Below are 18,520 nucleotides of genomic sequence, written 5' to 3' on the forward strand. Positions count from 1 at the left end.
GTCTGACAATGAAATGAAAAGGCAACTTAAAACTACAGTAATACTCTGACGATTATTTGTTAGTTGTACTTACATGTTTACCTGCAAAGACCTCAGAATTACTGCTGCTGTAGCATCATAGATTGTACATAAAAATGGAGGTAGCTTCTCGGTCTGAAAGGTGAAGTCCATGCGGAAGTGCCTCAAAGTGTAATACTACTTAGGACCACTAGGGGCTGGCTCCAAAAAAACTTCTGACTCAATAAAATCCCATTCAACTTCTCTCAAGAAATTCAAAGTCAGTCATTTTTTTTTTTTTTTTTTTTACAGAAGTCATTATGGTGTCATTTGTCACATCCACTCCTTCTAATCATTGTTCTGGTGGTCCATCTAAAAATAATTTCATAATCAATTAGACATTGGGCCTTAAACAGGTATATTTGTTTGGTTTGATTGGCAGGCTGTTTTTGCTATAAATGGGAGAGCATTGTGCCCTCATCTTCTCACCCCTCAATCCTCCCCAACTCGTCCAAATATGGTCACTTCTGGTTTCAAAAACTAAGATGGCGATGGCCGAAATGACAAACTTGAGACTTGAAAGTAGGAATTTACAAACCAGTAGATGATGTCATGATAGGTTGTCACTTGGCTAGCACAGAATATTGCTGTTTTTCCATCCTACAACCTTCTTGACTGCATTTACCTGGTCTATGTAAATTAACCAGATTTCAAGCCCACAGAGTTAAATCTAGGATGGTCTCTTGTCTTGATAAATTGTGAACCAGTTATATATTAACTGCTTATTTAATGATTATTGTAAACAGTAACAGGAAGTTGTATATCTTTTGATAGACTGTAATAAACATTCACTTGAGAATTGAATGTAATAAGACAAATTGAATCACAATGATTCAGTTAAATCAAACTGATAAGGAGTATGTTTTTAAAGAAAAAGTCTCCTCCAGTTATTAAATAGCAGTTTGTCCCACACGTGTCCACAGTGAATGATCTCATTACACAGAGAATGCAAGTCTTCATACTATATGTACAGTAATCTTTGTAAGTCTCAGTCAGCTGCTGGTTGAACGATGGTTGAGCATTATTTACGCTGCTCTCTTAAAATTATTTTACTGCCATTTGAAGGTCAACATGACACATGTCCAGCTGCTCTTCTTGTCTGATCTATCAGTATAACAGTGTTTGTGTGTGTCCATGTGTCCATGTGTCTGTTGGTACACACCACAGGGCTTCACTCTGCTAGTTCTTGTACTTTTACAACTTAACCATTACCCATGTGTATATTTGTCTACTTTTTATGTATTTGATGTCCACTGTGTGTACAGTCTATCAGATCTACCCAAATTCCTGGCTGGCCATTTTTGGCTCATCTTGGGGCAAGCCACAAGTGCTCACCTTTGTTAGTCCCCCCGCATGGCATGTTTTAAACATCAGGGACTTCCTGTAAGAGTTGGCCTGCTTCTGAGACAACACTTCAAAGTGCAGCTCCCACATCTGAGGACTGTTTTATCCTGCTAGAAAAGGAATGCATAATGGACACAGCACCACTGCACTTTTAATGATTCTCATATGAATTAAATATAACAGCTATTTTAACTGGATTACACGTGAAACTGTGTGAGAGCGTGTGTGTCCGTGTGCTGTTACCTTGATGAAATATTGAATTTATGAAAATGATTCACCTCAGCAGTGCTGTGAAAATAATTAAAATGCATACTTCAAGTAAAGCTGCCTTATGGAGTTTTAATTGTAAATAAAGATTTTTTTTTTTTTTTTTTACATTATCACTCAACTTTCATCATCGAAATGCTAGTAGTTTTTCAAGCTGAAGCAAGAATTTCATTTGTACAGCTCCGTTAGTGGTGAAAAACAAAAACCGTACCAGTCAAGGTTCTTCGGTCGTGTGTAGGCGAATTAGTAAAGAAATAACTTCATTGATCAAATTCGGCTGGCTTCAATTCATATTTTAGCGGACAATATACATGGACTGTACAAACAAAATGGACGAAGCCTTCGTGACATCACCCGTAGGTCCCCTGAAGAGCAGTTTTGAAGCCACCGCCATCTTAGCAGCTCAGCCTTACTCCCGGCTAATCGAAAACATGGGCAATGAGGCAAAGTGAAGATGGAGCGGAGGCAGGTCGAACAAAGCCTGGTTGCTGAAACGTGTATTGGCAGCTAGCCAACTGTTTTGGCAGCCACCTGTCACTCAAAGCAGCCCCGCCCTTAATTTTGCAATTTGTAAGCATGTTTATTTCCGCTGTAATGTTGGGCAGTTTACCATAGGGATTGACTCTTTTTTTTTTAAGCGGGCCTCAAGCGGCCACTCGAGGAACCCCGCTTCAGTTTTGGGGATTGTAACATACAGACCAGCATGTTAGTGATTAGTTAGTAAGAAGGTGGTATGATTGGTTGTGTCAGTCTTGAAGTTTTGTTTTGAAAATGAAGTGAACCACAAACAGAAAAATATGTAAAGAAGTGAAGTACAAAATACCTTAAATTAGTCTTCAATACACCAGCGAAGTATTTTTACTTTGTTACCGACTCGTTTACCTCCAATTTTAGAAAGAAAAAAAAATGACAAACAATTTCAGTTAACTGAAGGACTTCAGAAAGCTGAGAGATAGAGGGAGGAGTAAGAGATGGATGCAGTGCAGCCTGTCCTCTCCGTTGGTACAGAGATGTAATTAGTCAAAATGTAATAATACGATTTTTGCTGCTAAATCAGTTAGAGCACATTATTCTCTCTGAGCAGAGAAAAAGGAGCTTGTTCACAGGAACACCTGAGAGGTTGCAGACCCTCTAAGACACATGCAGACATGCACGAATGCACGCACAGTGCTTTACAGAGACACATGCACAAACATTAATAGAGACTTCTAGCTTCTTACGTCCTCTTGAATGCCCTGCTATCAGATTAGCTTGTGGTTCGTCATGTGCAGTATCCAGCCTAAACTAGTAAGTGTGTTCAGTTCTGTAACTATGGACACTCAAACACAGTGCTGTAAAACTGGTCAAAAAAAAAAAAAAGGTCAATATTTAATGTATATTTTGTTCATTTTCAACCAATGCTCACAGTCAGTTAGCAATAAAGATCCTTCTTTTTAATGTACTTTCACTTTGCAGTGGCTAGCCAGCATCTGTGATAAAAAAAAATTAAAAAAAAGTCTCCTACACTCATGCCATGACATGCAAAGCTGACTGCTCATAACACCAAATCATAACGTCAACAGATTGCATGTCATTTGTCATGTCGTAAGGGTGGCATTAAGATCGGCTCAAAAACAACGTGAAGCAAATTTCCTCTCATCATTTGCGCAAATTTAACCGCATACCAGGGCATGTTTATTCACCCCGAACAGGCCGTTTACTGCACAGATGTTAGCTGTATTGTAGCCAGTAACAAAGTTTACAGTAATCCCTGCCAATTGTATATTTGTTGTATGTCTGTGAGTGTGTATGACAGTTCAGATTTAGGCAAACCTCTGAACTTCTCTTTCATTTGCCTCCTGTCCTCTTGTCTCTGTAAATTTATAAAGCAGTTTCTTAAAGCCTTGGGATAAACACCAGTCTCCACTAAAGTTCAAACATTTTCAACCCTTCACAGATTCATCTTCAGCTTGGTCTTTAACCCCCAATCAAACTTTGCACCTACTTTAACTTGCATCTCACCATTGACTTCATTTTCAACCACACTTCAGCTAAATTTTGTTTTGCATTCTGGCTGTTTTAAATTTAAAAGAAAAACTTTTGTGAGCCCTTGAATATACTTTGCCCATATTATCTTCTCTGCCTTTTCTCAGGACTGCCTACAACCTGCAATTCTTGCACTGAAGTTTAAATATACTTTAACAATCACTAAATTTGAATGCGGGATGATGTAGGGAAATAGATATGCAAGTAAGCAACAAGGAAAATAGGAAAGTTTTGCTCAACCTTTAAAGGCAAGTTAAAGCCACATCAACTTTGCTGCTGAGCAGCACAGAGCAGGATTATGGGTAAACTGCTGTGCAGTTGTTCTGAAAGGAGAATCTCATCCTTGACCCTTACTGTCCACTGAGCTAGAACAGGATAGACCGTTGTTTAGCATTGCTTCCCTGAATGATGTCAGAAAGATGTACTATAGACAACTTTAATCTCTCACTTTGGCACACAGTGAAAAGAAGCCCCGGTGAGCTCCAACTATAACTGTAAAGATAATGTCTTATTAAAATTATGCACATGATTGATTGCAGGACAGGCCCAGCTCACCACACTAAATCCTTTCAAGCTCTGGCAAAGAACTAAAGACAAAATACTCAATTCACAGACAAAGAAATTATCTATACACTCAGAAAGAAAATCATATGTTTCCTTAAGTATTACTCTAATACTGTACTTTACATTTTAATGTAAGTTATAAAAAATATATATATATATATTTTGACTCGGTGTGCTTTCATGCTTTCATAACGGGCCTCTTAAAAATAATGCATTCCAAATGCATTGTCTAAATACACTTGTTGTGTTTTGTAGCCGTACATTTTACTGGGAATCCACACTAGAAGACGTAAGTAAGTGCAACTCAAGTGTTTGATCTGTTCAATCCACGCAGACTCCGACCTCCGCTCAGTGTCTCTGTCCTCAGAACCAGCTGTCTGTCTACCAGCAGCACAAAGCAGAGCAGCAGGTGAACCGTCTGCACCAGGCTGACTGACAGCAGAAATCCACTGGTTTACCACAAAACAGTGATGTTTTTATGTGTAGTTCCATTGAACTTATCAATTTCTGTCTGACCTCTGTATCATGAAAATGAAACCAGATAGTGAAACTACCAGCCTGGTCAGTCATTACAGATACCCTTTGGATTTGTGTGATTTAAACAGCTGTCATTTAATAGAATGGAAGTCCATCTAGGACAAGCAAGTGACCGACATTCATCTGACCTACAAAGCCCTCAATGGGAATTGTTGCGTTCCTCTCTATAATATTGTAATATTTAGTTGTAAGTTGTGATTTACCACCTTGTAAATACAATTCAATTTAATAATTTTAGCCCACTTGACTAGTTACTTTTAGAAAACTATTTCAAACATTATTCTGAGGTTGTCAAACCCCGCTGGTGTCTACTTGTTTAGACATTTTGTAGGCTCAAATACTGGTTCAAATAAATCCAGGTTAACGGACATGAACACCAGTCTCCTGGGTGAAAGTCCTGTGTTTGACTCACCCAAACATCCTCCGACCTCAGAGACGCACCCTTTACACTACCTCACTTGATTTCCTTCTTTAAATCGGGTGGTCACAGCATAAATACCAAAGGGAACCTTGTGCATATCCCAAAGATACTGGTGGGCTTTGACAAAATATCTGGTTTAGCTCATTAATTGAACCATCAATGAATTTATTGTAGCTGTTTTGACTTCCTTGTTCACCTACTAACTTAATGTAATTCACTCCCATTCACAACATATATTGGTCATGTATTAAAGCAGACTGAATATTTGGAAATAATTCAAATAAAATTATAATTTCTGTGTTTTCAAATTAGTCGAACTAAACTATCTTTACACATAACCAGTGACAACTGCCACTGTTAAGAATCAATGGATTACAGTGTAGTAAATAATAAACTATTATGTTGGGTTTTTTTATATTTCCTGAGAAATTAAAAAAGATGTGTTAAATTTTTAAGAGAAATACTTCTGATGATGATTCAACAGAAGGCAAGATCAAAACCTGAAATATCTCGATGCTTCTCCACTGACCTTTGATGCCCAAAATGGCAACCAAAAGAGGATCGTACCGTCTCTAACCAATATAAATCACATTTGTGGGCTAAATTTGCAGTCCACTGTTCAAAAGATTTTGGTGGACATATATTGATTAGCCAACCCCCCCTTCCTTAACTTGATTGTGGGAAATTAAATAATGCAATAGCTGTTTAATGAGAACTAAGCAGAAAATTAAATCAACTTTGACCTTACCCGAACTAATAATATATGGTTTGTGCTGTGAACAAAGAGCTGTTTGTTTGCTCCGTCTGGCTATCTTTGTGCCCCTGCCGTTTGAACGAGTAAGCTGCTGTGACGAAGAGAGGAGTGCCAGCACTCCTCTTCCCAGCAAGAGCGGAAGACCCAAGAATAAAAGGAATACTAGCAGCATGCAAGGCTCACCCAATACTGCCCTGGATTATCATTATTTTATGCTTCTTACTAAATACACTTATTTACATACAAGCCTGAATATTGGTTTGCCAGTATATTCATCAAAACTGGAACTCGGAGCAAGTAAACGTAACTTTTTACTTGTGAAAAGCCATCTCCATCTGGCTCAAATCTGTGCATTACCATTAAAATATCCTCTTTTTTGTTGTTGTTGTTTGTTTGTTGATATAATCATTATTATTTTTTTTAACATTTCCCAGTTCCTATTAGATCATGCTACTCTGCCAGCTGCCCTCGCTCTAGTCTCGGGAAAATTGAGTAATTAGCTATGCCTGAGTTCAATTTATTTTCTCCATCATTAAGGCACTGCCAGTTCCAAATGTATTACAGAGTCTCTGTCGCTGCCATCCTTTATATTGTAGACTGCCATGCATCTCCTTCAGTGCACATGCCAGCCACATCTTCTCAGTAAATACGGCTCACGGAAACTAAAAGTTCACCAACTTTAGACTTGAGATGTGAACAGCTTGAACCCAGAACTGAATCCCCATGTTTGATTTTAACCACCAACAGAGATGAAGTAACTACATATCACATAAACATTCATAAGGGAATTTTTTGTGTGTGTGCATGTGTAGTCTTTAAGTCACTCTGTAGTGTTTCAGTTGGGAAGACCAGAATACCAATGGAAAAGGTCCAGTATTTTTCACTGATAATTCCTCTCATGATTTACATCCAGTGCCAACTTTTACAGGAAGCAGTATACCTTAGGCACAAAATTAGGGTGTATAGGTCATGGTGGTAGTGGGGTGGTGTTGTGATTCTGGTTTTCATGCAGGAAACCAGAGTTTGCTTCCCATCATTTCACAATTACCTTTTTATATTACACATGACAAAAATGGTTTACTAACCTGAACTAATCAGTTGCCTAGTATTTATACAAAAGTATTTTTGCCAGAACCAAAAACATAAAAAATGTTGGCATTGCACTTAAAAAAAAGTTGTTATTTTACTCAACTTGCGGTTTTGTGGAATTGTCCAAGATCAAAGATCTTTTGAAGCCAATGGGTTGGTGATCGACCTCAACCTCCGCCCTCAGTATTCAGGAACTTTATACAATAATGGTTTTATAATACAGTGACACGACATGCGAGGGATGCTTCTCTTGTAAAGATCAAAGACAGGAAAACAATCTTTTGTGTCCAATTTGAATGCTCCACAAAAAAAAGTTCTGTTATCAAGTTAAAATTCGTAGAATTACGTCTCTTTCTTTACTTCATTGAAAAAAACAAAATCTGTGAATATGCAAATATCACTCCCTTTCCAAAATTTATCTGCTGGACACAACATGTTTTCATTGTAAATTATTCTGTAAGGTGAAGGACAAATATCCAAATGAAACTGCAATATGCAAAACACATTTTTCATTAATTTCAGTTTGCTCTGTCTTGTGTGCAGAAACCCAAGTATTCAGGAAGCTCTCTGGATACTGCTCACTCTTTTCTGCTCCCACCAGTGTCCATGTTCAAGCATGCATTGCATTTATTCTACTTATGCGTTGATAATGCATGTGTGAACTAAAACGAATGGTGCTTTACTGTGTTTTTTTTTCCTGCCGTCTGTGAAGATCTCAACAGGGAACCAAAAGTGACCATGAAACCTCGTTGCAACTGCACAATTTATAATCACGTCTGATCACTTTCATCTCAATATATTTGACACAATCCCACACTGCGCACGTAGAAAGGTGTACAGTACAGAGGCATTAGGAATTAAAAGATCTGTGCATGGTAAATACACATTGTGTATACCTTTTCAGCTGACCCTTGCCCGAAGCATGTCCTACGTTTTAGATCAATCTTCCGTTTTTTAAACATTGATTTGTCTCAGATCATGTCAGCATGTTTTACAAACTTGGTGAGGATACATCACACAGAATGTGTTTCTATCTGTTTTTTTCATCTAACTATTGACATCAACGTTATATTATCTTTTTGGGGTAATTTGGTTGTAAGCAGAATGTCTTGGCCGTAGCTTTTGAATGTAATGCACTGAAACCTCACAGCCCAGAGCCTCCTTGAACGCATCATCAAGCAGGAATTTTCAAAATAAAGACAGACCATATGCATTTATGCATTTGAGTTGTTCAAAACTGTGTGAGTGAAGTTAATATAGCTTGCATTAGCAGCCCTGTTTTACTTAGGTGTTTTTTAAGCAGTTCTTAAGTTCCATCTGTGTTTAGACAAGACTTTAAGGAAGTCCCATCAAAGCAATTGATCTGCATTTATCCTACCACTTTGTTTCCCTCTCTCTCCTTTGCCCTCAAACTTCTCTCTATGCCTCATCACACTCCCTTCCTGCCTGTCTCTACTTCACTATCAGTTTCCCTTCTCCATCTCTGGTTATGGTAATGACCTGATGTGTACGCAGAGAGGGCACCTGTGCGAGGCTAACGTGAGACGACACCAACCTTTTCATCACGATCGGGGGGCCCAGAGACCAAAAGACTCACTTAAAAGGCGTATTTCAGGGTATTAATTGCTTGACATGGCTCACCCAGGTATGGGAAACCTTTCGTGTGGCAACTGAAGGACTTGTGTGTGTGTGTGTGTGTGTGTGGGGGGGGGGGCGTGCTGCAAGAGGATGACTGAACTATTTCAGAGTGTGTAACAAGCGGCAATGTTTTTCTAACAAAATCACGTGTGAGCAGACAAAGTTATGGCAATTGAGTTAACTCCCCTCTTACCCCCCGCTCTTCCCAGGCTTGTCTGGTTCACTACGTGAGTGATTTAACCGAGCTTTTCACTCCAAAACTACAGTATACTTTTGGCTTGTGACAGTTATCACAAAATGGAGTTTGTGACATAAGCACAAAAGAATAAAAGCCAGAGAATCGTTGCATGATTATGAAACTTGACTCCATACACTCTCACAAGCAGTGGCTACCTTGTGCCAGTGTGTACCATAAATACATAAAACTACTCTAAACATTTACATGTTATTTCAAATGAGACGCAGTGTGGAGGTTTGAAATTGTGAACCCATTCAAAGTGAGGGAATCGACAGATTACCAAGACTCTAATGTTAAACACACAGTAAAAGTTATAAAAAAAAAAAAACTAAGTTCATTAAAAGTGAATAAAAGCCCTAATTCCTCCGCATCAGCCTCAACAGAAAAGCTAAATGTTTGCTCTTTTAAAGTTCAAGTTATTATTTTTTAAACAAGTTTTCTTTTGTAGTTGTGTTTTTCTTTGGTGCCTTTTAGTTCACTGTATAGTTTGGTATTGACAGCAACCTTTCATTGTTTTAATATAATTTTAATTTGATTAAGTCATATGCCATATTCCATTTAAATCCACATTGTTTAAACCTTAATTACCCATACTTAACTGCTGTGTCTTTTATTCTGACAAATAACTGAGTCATCAAGCCCCTTTTAACTGCTATCTGAAACAAGGCCGCTCTTTATCCTTAAGCATTCAAACAGGCACATAACACATGCATATTGTTTGAAAATGTTATTTGAAGTAATGGAAATATTACTGGGATATTTTAAAGTAATTTGATTAAGCTACATTTAATGCGGTTTATCGGAAAACCATGGCAGTCTTGTTCTGATCGCCTACATTATTGATCGATTTTTACCGTGCGCTGCAATATTGTAACGTCACTCAAGGGCTTAGAAAACATTCAGCGCATTTACTATCACGCAGACACATGAGCACATGTTTACATCAGTGTACTTCTGAAAGCATGTGTCAGTGTGTGTGAGTAGGTGTGTCAGTTTCACTTACCTGCCCGTACCAGTTATATTCCAGCATTGTGACGGCACTTACAAACACACACAGGAAAAGTTATAAGCTCTTGCACGACAAAAGAAATGTTAAAAAATGGTGGCTTGTTGCTCTCTTCTCAAGACAACTGTATAACTCTTAGTTTTCCCTGTGTGGAATTGATGTTGTCAGGGCTTGGGGGGCCAGGCGAAAGCTAAGCCATTACACACATTTTTGTACACATGGACTGGCAAGCATACGCACACTCACTCACACACCCCTGACTCTCCTGTTGAATTTTGGCACTCCCAGGGCTTACGACCTGTTGATAATGAACCTGAACCCATTATTTTGAGTCAATGAATTGAAAGAAATAGGGCAAAGAATGAAAGCCACAGGGCCAATTAACGGCATTCTTTGATGTATTACCCTCGCTCACCACTCAACCAGACCGCTCTGCGCCTTTTGTCTTTATCCCCTCTGTTATTCATTAATTATTCTGAGCGGGGTCAGAGTTCGTGTGGCTAATTGTGCAGACCGTCTCTCTTTGAGAATGGCAAAAGATTCGCCCAACACTGACACTCCCCCTGACTGTGCCCAGCCACCTTGAATTATGCCAATTATTCCAATTCTTTGACTTTTTCCCCCCCTCCCTCTCTCCGTTCTATCATTGTACAACGCTATAGCTCTCTCTTTACCTCCCTCCTAACTTTTCATACTTCAGTCTACATCACTGGAATCACACACAAACAAATAGAGTGTTTTGGCTCGGCTCTTTGGTGTCTTATGTGGACAGTTAGGTCTTCTTAGGTTAAACTCTAGCTGATTATTACATTATTATTGCACTCAACAGTTCTACACTTTAAAATGCCTTGTGTCACTCAGCACGCTCATAACAACCCTTATTCCAATGTATTGACCCATTATAAGGCATTACAGGAATCATTTTTAATGTGCATTCTTGACAAAAGTTAGATGAGAAGATGTTAACATCACTGCCATTACTGTAGGTTAAATATGAAGCCACAGTCAGCTAGCTTCGGAATAGTTACACAAATAACCCCCCTTGAAATTGTCTTTTTTTTTTTTTTTTTTTTACACGTAACAAGATGTTAACTTGTTTCCAATCTTCCAACTGATTGCTCTCAATCATGAAACCCCAATCTTCTCACCTAACTCTTAGCAAGAAAGGCAATAAGCGTATTTTCCAAAGTGTCAAACGGTTCCTTTAACAAACAAATATTTAAGTTGTTTATTTGATATTTGAAAACAGCCTGGATAAGTCTTCTGTTATTGAGCAAATCACAGCAAATAGGTAATACTTAATACAAGATGAATCTTCTTCAGAAATAAACTCCTTTTAAAACACTTGGTTCTAACTGAATGGGCTCTAAAGCAAAAATGTATTACAATGAGAGAGATTTTTAATGTGTACATCAATCTGCTTCTTTCCTACTTATCAGCAAGTACATTAATATAATAGCAGCCCGGCAACATGCAAGGCTTCTAAAGGGAATGGGAGGCGAGACTTGGTTTATTTCATGTTAAAAAAAAAAAAAGACGATAAAGAGACTATGTACAACCCCTTTCAAATATGTGCCTTACCTTGCACTCAGATTATTCACCATTAAACTAGCAAAGGTTTACCTTGTGCTTACATCAATAAAATACTTCCTGTTTCTGAAGTTCCCATAACAGTGGAAAAGAGTTTGTGCCATGGGACTTTTCAGTCTGAGCCACTTGGAAATGCAGTACTGAGTTTAAGATGAACTATTGTTTCTACATTTTCACACAATCACCATATTTATTTTGGAAATGTTTAGTATCGGAAAAAAGCACAGGATATACAATAATATGGCCTTTTGAATTCGGCATATAGTGCACAAGTCTACATATTGTTCTTGTTTTAAATTTGTTCCCCTTGTCTCCTTATATGGAAAACTGTGCAGACTGCCTCAGATAAAAGACGGTTTGACATTTACATGGGATTCCTTACAAATGAACGAAACAAAGGCAATGCAGTTCTGCTAGTGATATCAGAAGAAAGGGAAAGATGAAATCCGATTAGGAAACGTCTTCTTATGAAGGCAACCCCTCTTTAACGTGATTATGAGAATAGACAGCATGTAATGGTTTAATCATCTTGTCGGGCAATTCATAATTCCATTCATCTGAACTGTGGATGTGGAGAGTTGTATTACAAATTTTAAAAGGTCGCTTGAGACATTGTCCTCAGGATACTACACTATAAAATCCAGGAAGGGGAAAGCTAACTATTAGAATAATTCAAATCAAGTTTAAAAATTCACTGTTTTCTGTTCTAAATTAATTATTTTATTCAGGGTTTTATTTTTTTGATTGAAATTAAGGCATCAGTTATCTGTGATTTAAGAAAAGAACTTGCTCTTTTTCTTGCTGAACAGATTAATTTAATGTTTTTGTGTTTAATGTGAAGGTTTATGCACTGCAGAGCTCCTTATCAGCTCTCTCAAGTTAATGCAAAACTTATTCAGTATAGCTATATTTGTCTCAAACAAGTTTTGAAATTTCTTTGTTAAAGTACACCTAATGAAAACAGATTATACTTGATAATTAAATCAAAATAACTTTTGACATAGAATTATATTGACTGACAAGTAAATACAAATTTACATTACTGATTTTATTTGTTGCATAAAGCAGCTTGTTGTAATGCAATGCACCCTGTGGCGGGCTACACACTTTGGTTGTCATCTGTATCTGTTTTAATGCGATCCAGGAAACCGATCACAAAAATATGGTCCTTTATTGGCAAAAAAAAGAAAGTGACAAATAGTCAAATACGCTAAAATGTGTCTAACTTAAATTAAAATAAAGTGAGGTGCCAAAATTGACACCGCTTTGAGAAATCAGTATGATGCAATAATAAAACAATTATTAACCTGTTAACTGTGTGCTATTACTTTGAAAACCTAGATTATGTATGCTTCATCACTTCCAGTTAAATGTCAAATCTCCTCAGATCCTTTGTTGCCCGAAGAAATAAGGCCATGTAAGATGACTGAAAGCCTGTGCTAACCTTTTGTCTCTCAAGTCCTTTTGGATGTGTTTTCTTCAAAGGGAGTCCCATGTAGCATCTTTGGCTATGGTCATCCCTGAAAGGACGGCTCCTCAGGCCATGTCTCTGCCACTGACACCACTGGCCAAACACTGTGTCCTGTTCTGACCTTCTTAATTTAGTGTGTGTGAGTATGTGGAGCTTCTCCTATCTCAGTTCCTCATCTCATCTTTTAGGAGCAGACAAAGGGGCACAGAGGTGGAAGCCCCAAAGGGCCTTTTTCATATAATGTAATACCTACAAGTCAACAACAGAATGCACTTCATGCGTTGACAAGCTTTTAGATTTTTTTTGATTTTTTGATTTTAAGGCCTATGCTACGTTTCCTACTGTCTATTTGGCTTGAGGACACTTCAGTGTAGATTTTATCTTGAGGTTGCTCCCTCACCAGGAAGTTTTTGGTGGAAGTATCTGAAAAGTAATTGAGACTGAAAGTGCTAATTTAGCCCTTTTTGTGTGAAAGGAAGTTTGATAGGCTATTGTCTTTCTCAGGTTTATCTGAATCTTTTACTTTACAATGATAATTTCATTTAAAAATAATCATGTTACTCTTGTATCAAGTGTAATGGTTTTTAGTCCATGGCATGTGCTGACATTTCAACCCAGTATCCCAGCAAAGCGTGAAATAGACAAGCCCGTCCATGCCAGCAAAACGTGAGATAGCCACGCTTTGGGCTGTCTAGGCATTACATGTACACATTTTGTTAGCGTGAAACCTACACGCACGTAAATGTCACGTGACGAAGGATCATGTGACCAAGGTCCCACAACAGATATATTGAGGCCAAGTACAAAGGACATTTTTCAGCAGTATTAGGATGTAGGAGGGGTGGCATGGGGCATCAGTTGCAGACTACCGATGAGAATCGATCAGGGATATTAATGCATTTTAGACCTTATCGTTTTTCTCATTTTTTTCTTCCACTTTGCGAAACATTGCTGTATTACAGCAACAGAGTTACTTGACTATCTTCATACATATCGTCCACACACATACAGATAAATGTAATGCTTTACCCCAAAAACGATCTTTCGACACTGAGTACCCAAGGATACACACTGCATGCATCACACAGTTTCTTACACATGGATCATAAACACACACAAACACACCAGGAGCTCCCAAATACCAGTCATGTTGTGCTTGTTCCCCCCCTCTGAGCTTATCTAGCCTCCAGGGAGACCTCCAGCCCACTCCCTCCCTCTTCCTTAAACACATATCCCCAAAGTCAGCAGAAAGCCTCGACTCGCCCAACACACAGTCCAGTCCCTGCTTCCTCGCTCCCTGATACGCACTGTCCACTTCCCCAGCCACACACTAACACTACTACTCTCTACACATTGTACCTTCTTTTTTTTTTGGCCCCCTTTTGAATCCTATTAGTGCATGAACTTGGTTTAACTGAAAAAGACTGTCGACTTCACTCAATTGGGCCTAATAGGATTAGGCTGCTGGTATGGGCCTGGAGGTTTAAATAGGAATGGAATTTTGGCAGACACCTGCTCAATCCATTGCATTAATCTTATAAAGGTTATGGAGTATGTGGGGGCCCCAGAAATGCCCAGAGTTGAATGGTTGGATGAGTGGCTTATTAGGTGCATGGGTTTCAGCTGTGGTGGTGATCAGTACCGGAGGAAGTGTGGCCCAGTGGTGATAGAGGGAAGGCTGCAGATATATCAGCTAGAATGTGTGCTGTTGAGAGAGGCACTAAAAACAAATGAGCACCCACAGTCATTACTTTCTGTGAAAAATATGTAGAGATAGATGAAGCTTTAATCAACCACATTATTTACCAACTTTATGTGAAATTCATATCATGATGTTACAGTCATGTTATTTTATTTTGTTACAAATTTTGATTGGTAGCTAGCAAATTAAATTGTTAAAGCTTTTGTTTTTTGGCTTATAAAGTTATATTGAAGTGAAGATCATGACTGATATTATTTTGCATATTTACTATTTTGCTGTATGTACAGTAATTACGAGAAAGATATTCTTGAAATTGTATTACTAATTTTATATGATACATCTAAATATCTAGCCCTAGCTTGGATAAAGAATATTTCCTCTTGAATAAGAGAACTCATCGGGATGGTAAATGGTCTGCTCTTGTATAGCGCTTTATCACCTTAGCGGTCTCAAAGCGCTTTTACATTCACACACCAGTGGTACGCCATTGGGAGCAACTTGGGGTTCAGTGTCTTGCCCAAGGACACTTAGTCATGTGGACAGGAGGAACCGCCAACCTTCCGATTAGTGGGCAACCCGCTGTCCCATCTGAAACACAGCCACCCCAGGATATATGTGTTGTTATATGAATGTATTTTTCACTCATTCTTCAAATTCACTGTATGGCTATATAAGTATAATGCCGCATTCACATTCAGTTATACCATTCAGACTGCGCAACAATAACATCCTAATTTATTTAGTGTGAATACAACATTCGGAAGTTGGAAGAATGGGAGTTTTCCCACTTCGCTGAAATGGTGTGAATACGCCACAGGACACAAACCCACTCAAAGGCGTAAATGGGGAGAGATAAGAGTGGGACAAGGGATAGAAGGCTTGATGGGGCTCGTGCTCGTAAAATAATTCCTAACCGTCATTGTCTCCTAATACACTGGGAACAATGGCCTTTCACCATGTCACTGATTACTTTACTGCTTGAGCTTATCCACAACAACCCTAATCACTTCAACACGTATCCCATACAACTGTGAGCCATAAAGAGACGTTTTGGAATAGAATGTTTGCCTTTTATCTTTGTATAAAGCAGGTATGCAAATGGATATGATAATGCATACCGACTGTAGATGGTAGCTGCTTAAGAAATAAGTTCCCAAACACATTAAAAAACAATGAATTTGATCACCCAAATCATATCAAGTGACATACTGTAGAATATTTTAAGAATTACAGTAACTTCACAAGCACAGTACATCTACAATCAAATATAAGAAGAATAGATAGAGAACAATAGACGGTAACTTAAGGAAGGACACAAGGATCGTAAAAGAATAGAGTTGATATTAAAAAGCAGGCCAAGCACTAATGAGAAATGGACTATCAGGTTTTTAATCTTAATTTGGAAAAGTAGTCATTTGAGGCAATTCTAAGGCTCCAGACAGGCAGTACACTATGAACTTTTTTTGTTTTAAAACAGTTAGCTCCCATTGATCATATTTATACCAATCAGGAGGGAGAAGATGCAGATAAAGAAGGAGGCTGAGGCTGTGTTCAGACAGACTACAGCACTGTGTGAATCACCCAAGCAAAAAGTTTAACGTTTAAAATTTCTGCTACAGGTGGGCGAGGAGTTTTGAGCGACATTCGTGCATCAAGAGGATCCGAATTATCTGTCTGAGACCGATATTTTTTTGTGGGGGGGAAATTCACATGGTTGTGCACCATGAATTTGTCAACCACGGTCAGATTGTCAACACCAAGCTCAACTGTGTGGTTGTGAGGTGTCTGACGGAAAACATTCAGTGCAAACGACCTGAACTCTGGCGCGATGGCACCAACATCAACACAATCACAAACACAATGCCACCACCTCTAATTTCCAGATTTGACTCCCAACATCTTCTTTCTACTGCCCACAAATGTGTTGCTCACGGTTGTGCTCTTGACCTCACGTGCCGTCTTCGCTCTTGGACAGAGACGTTCTGCCCCTCTTAATACATGAATGCAACATTAAAACACCTCGCTGGCACATTGCTTCATAAGCTTTCTAAAACATATCAAGGGTGTCTGTTGCTGATTTCTTGAGTTTTACGCAAAATTTGATGTGCATTCTTTGCTTAAGTTTCAGGTCCATGGTGAAACGGCAAAAATCTGTGTCAAGTAGCTGCTGTTTTTGATCGTGCAATATAACTTGGAATATTTGCTCTTGAAGGGTTATAGCCTCCCTCTGCTCTGTGCACATCACGGTGATGCACTCTGTTCGTGTGCAACAGGAGCCGTCTCTGAACTTTTTGATTGCCCTCGTATTACCGGATCGTAACAAAGGCTGTAGAGTGTAGTTGATCCTCTTCATTTCTAATCACCATTCTTCCCAGGGGTGTCATACAAGTCTACCAACATCTCATAATGTCTTTCCCGGAGGTCTGTCCATGTTTCTGGATGATGTGAATAGCTTTCTTGGTGGCCTTGAAACCTCCCCACCCACCGCCTCCACCTTGAGGGATTATGATATGTTTTAACCAGAAGCGGCCTGTGTTTTTGTTCTGTGTGTCAATTATCGGGACAGTCTTAATGACTTGATCTCGGCTGTTGTAAGAACAATTGGTGTAGGAGGAGGTTGGGGGGGGGGAGCCAGACAGGTGGTGATGTGTGTGTCTGTGTGTGTTGTTAGGTTGGTGTTTTGCCCAGTGTGAAACACTAAAGAATTGAATGTCAGGCACTTAGAGGGCCATTTTCTCTAATCCTATTAGTGTCTTAGATAGGCCTTTCATATCAGACAGAGGTCAGGGTAAAGACCCCCGTAAAAAATGTATCAGAAAGATAGCAATTTCATCACCCACTTATTACAAAAAAAGATGGTGTTTCAATCCTCAAAAATATGAAAAGGTAGATGAAATGGGGTCTAAATTTAATGGGATGGTATATTCATTTATGCTGTGTCCATTAGGCAAAATATGGAATTACTAAGAAACTGTTCATGTTAATCAATATTAAAATAATGATAGCATCACATTTCCATATATGGTATTTTGACCGATTTTATTTTTCTCATTAAAATCTCCTGTAATTGCTAAATCTTTATAGTTACCTGAGTTCAGCAGGTTAATTTGCACTTGAAAATAGAGCAATATTTTCTCTGACTGCCATAAGTATAATGAATTGTTAATTTAGATGATTGGTGAATGGATTTTTTTTTTTTTTTTTTATTAAAAAAAATGTTTCTTTACTTTACTTTACTTTACTTATGTTAGTTACAGGGCTGTGCCAGCAACTTAAAGCTAAAAAACATCACCTGTCGCCATGCATATGTCAAAAGTGAAGAGAAACACTGAGACTGTTGTCCCTTTGGGGATAATTGTCTCAGGTCACGTCGAAAAAATAATTTAAATCCCAGGCATCATTTGATTAGCTAATTTCATTTACAATATACTGTGTAAATCTGACTGCTAGCTGAACATGGGCAAAAGGTCAAAAACTGGGGTAACTGTAGCTTGTCTGTTAAAAAAAAAAAAGCCCAAAGAATGTGTTAGTTGGTAGTTCATAATTAGTATTTTTTTACACAGATCAAATTGTAAAAAGTACATCATTTTAACACTATGCTGATAAATGAGAAGTCCATGGTTACTTTATAAACTGTATATATATTGTAATTATAAGCATAACTTTTTATTATGCCTACCTTTTTAAAATCTGTTGTAAAAAAAATATCAGTATAAAGGACTCTGCTTTCGGGGGTCACTGAGTTGAAAAAAGGTTGACATGCCAACGCATTTTTATGTTCAGGAATATAAACATGTGAAGGTTGCGCTGAATCTTG

This window comes from Brachyistius frenatus, unplaced genomic scaffold (genome assembly GCF_029030835.1).
Source record: "Brachyistius frenatus isolate BFR_SWC_R1_liver_20210118 unplaced genomic scaffold, ASM2903083v1 Contig_81, whole genome shotgun sequence".
In the NCBI taxonomy this organism is placed as follows: Eukaryota; Metazoa; Chordata; class Actinopteri; family Embiotocidae; genus Brachyistius; species Brachyistius frenatus.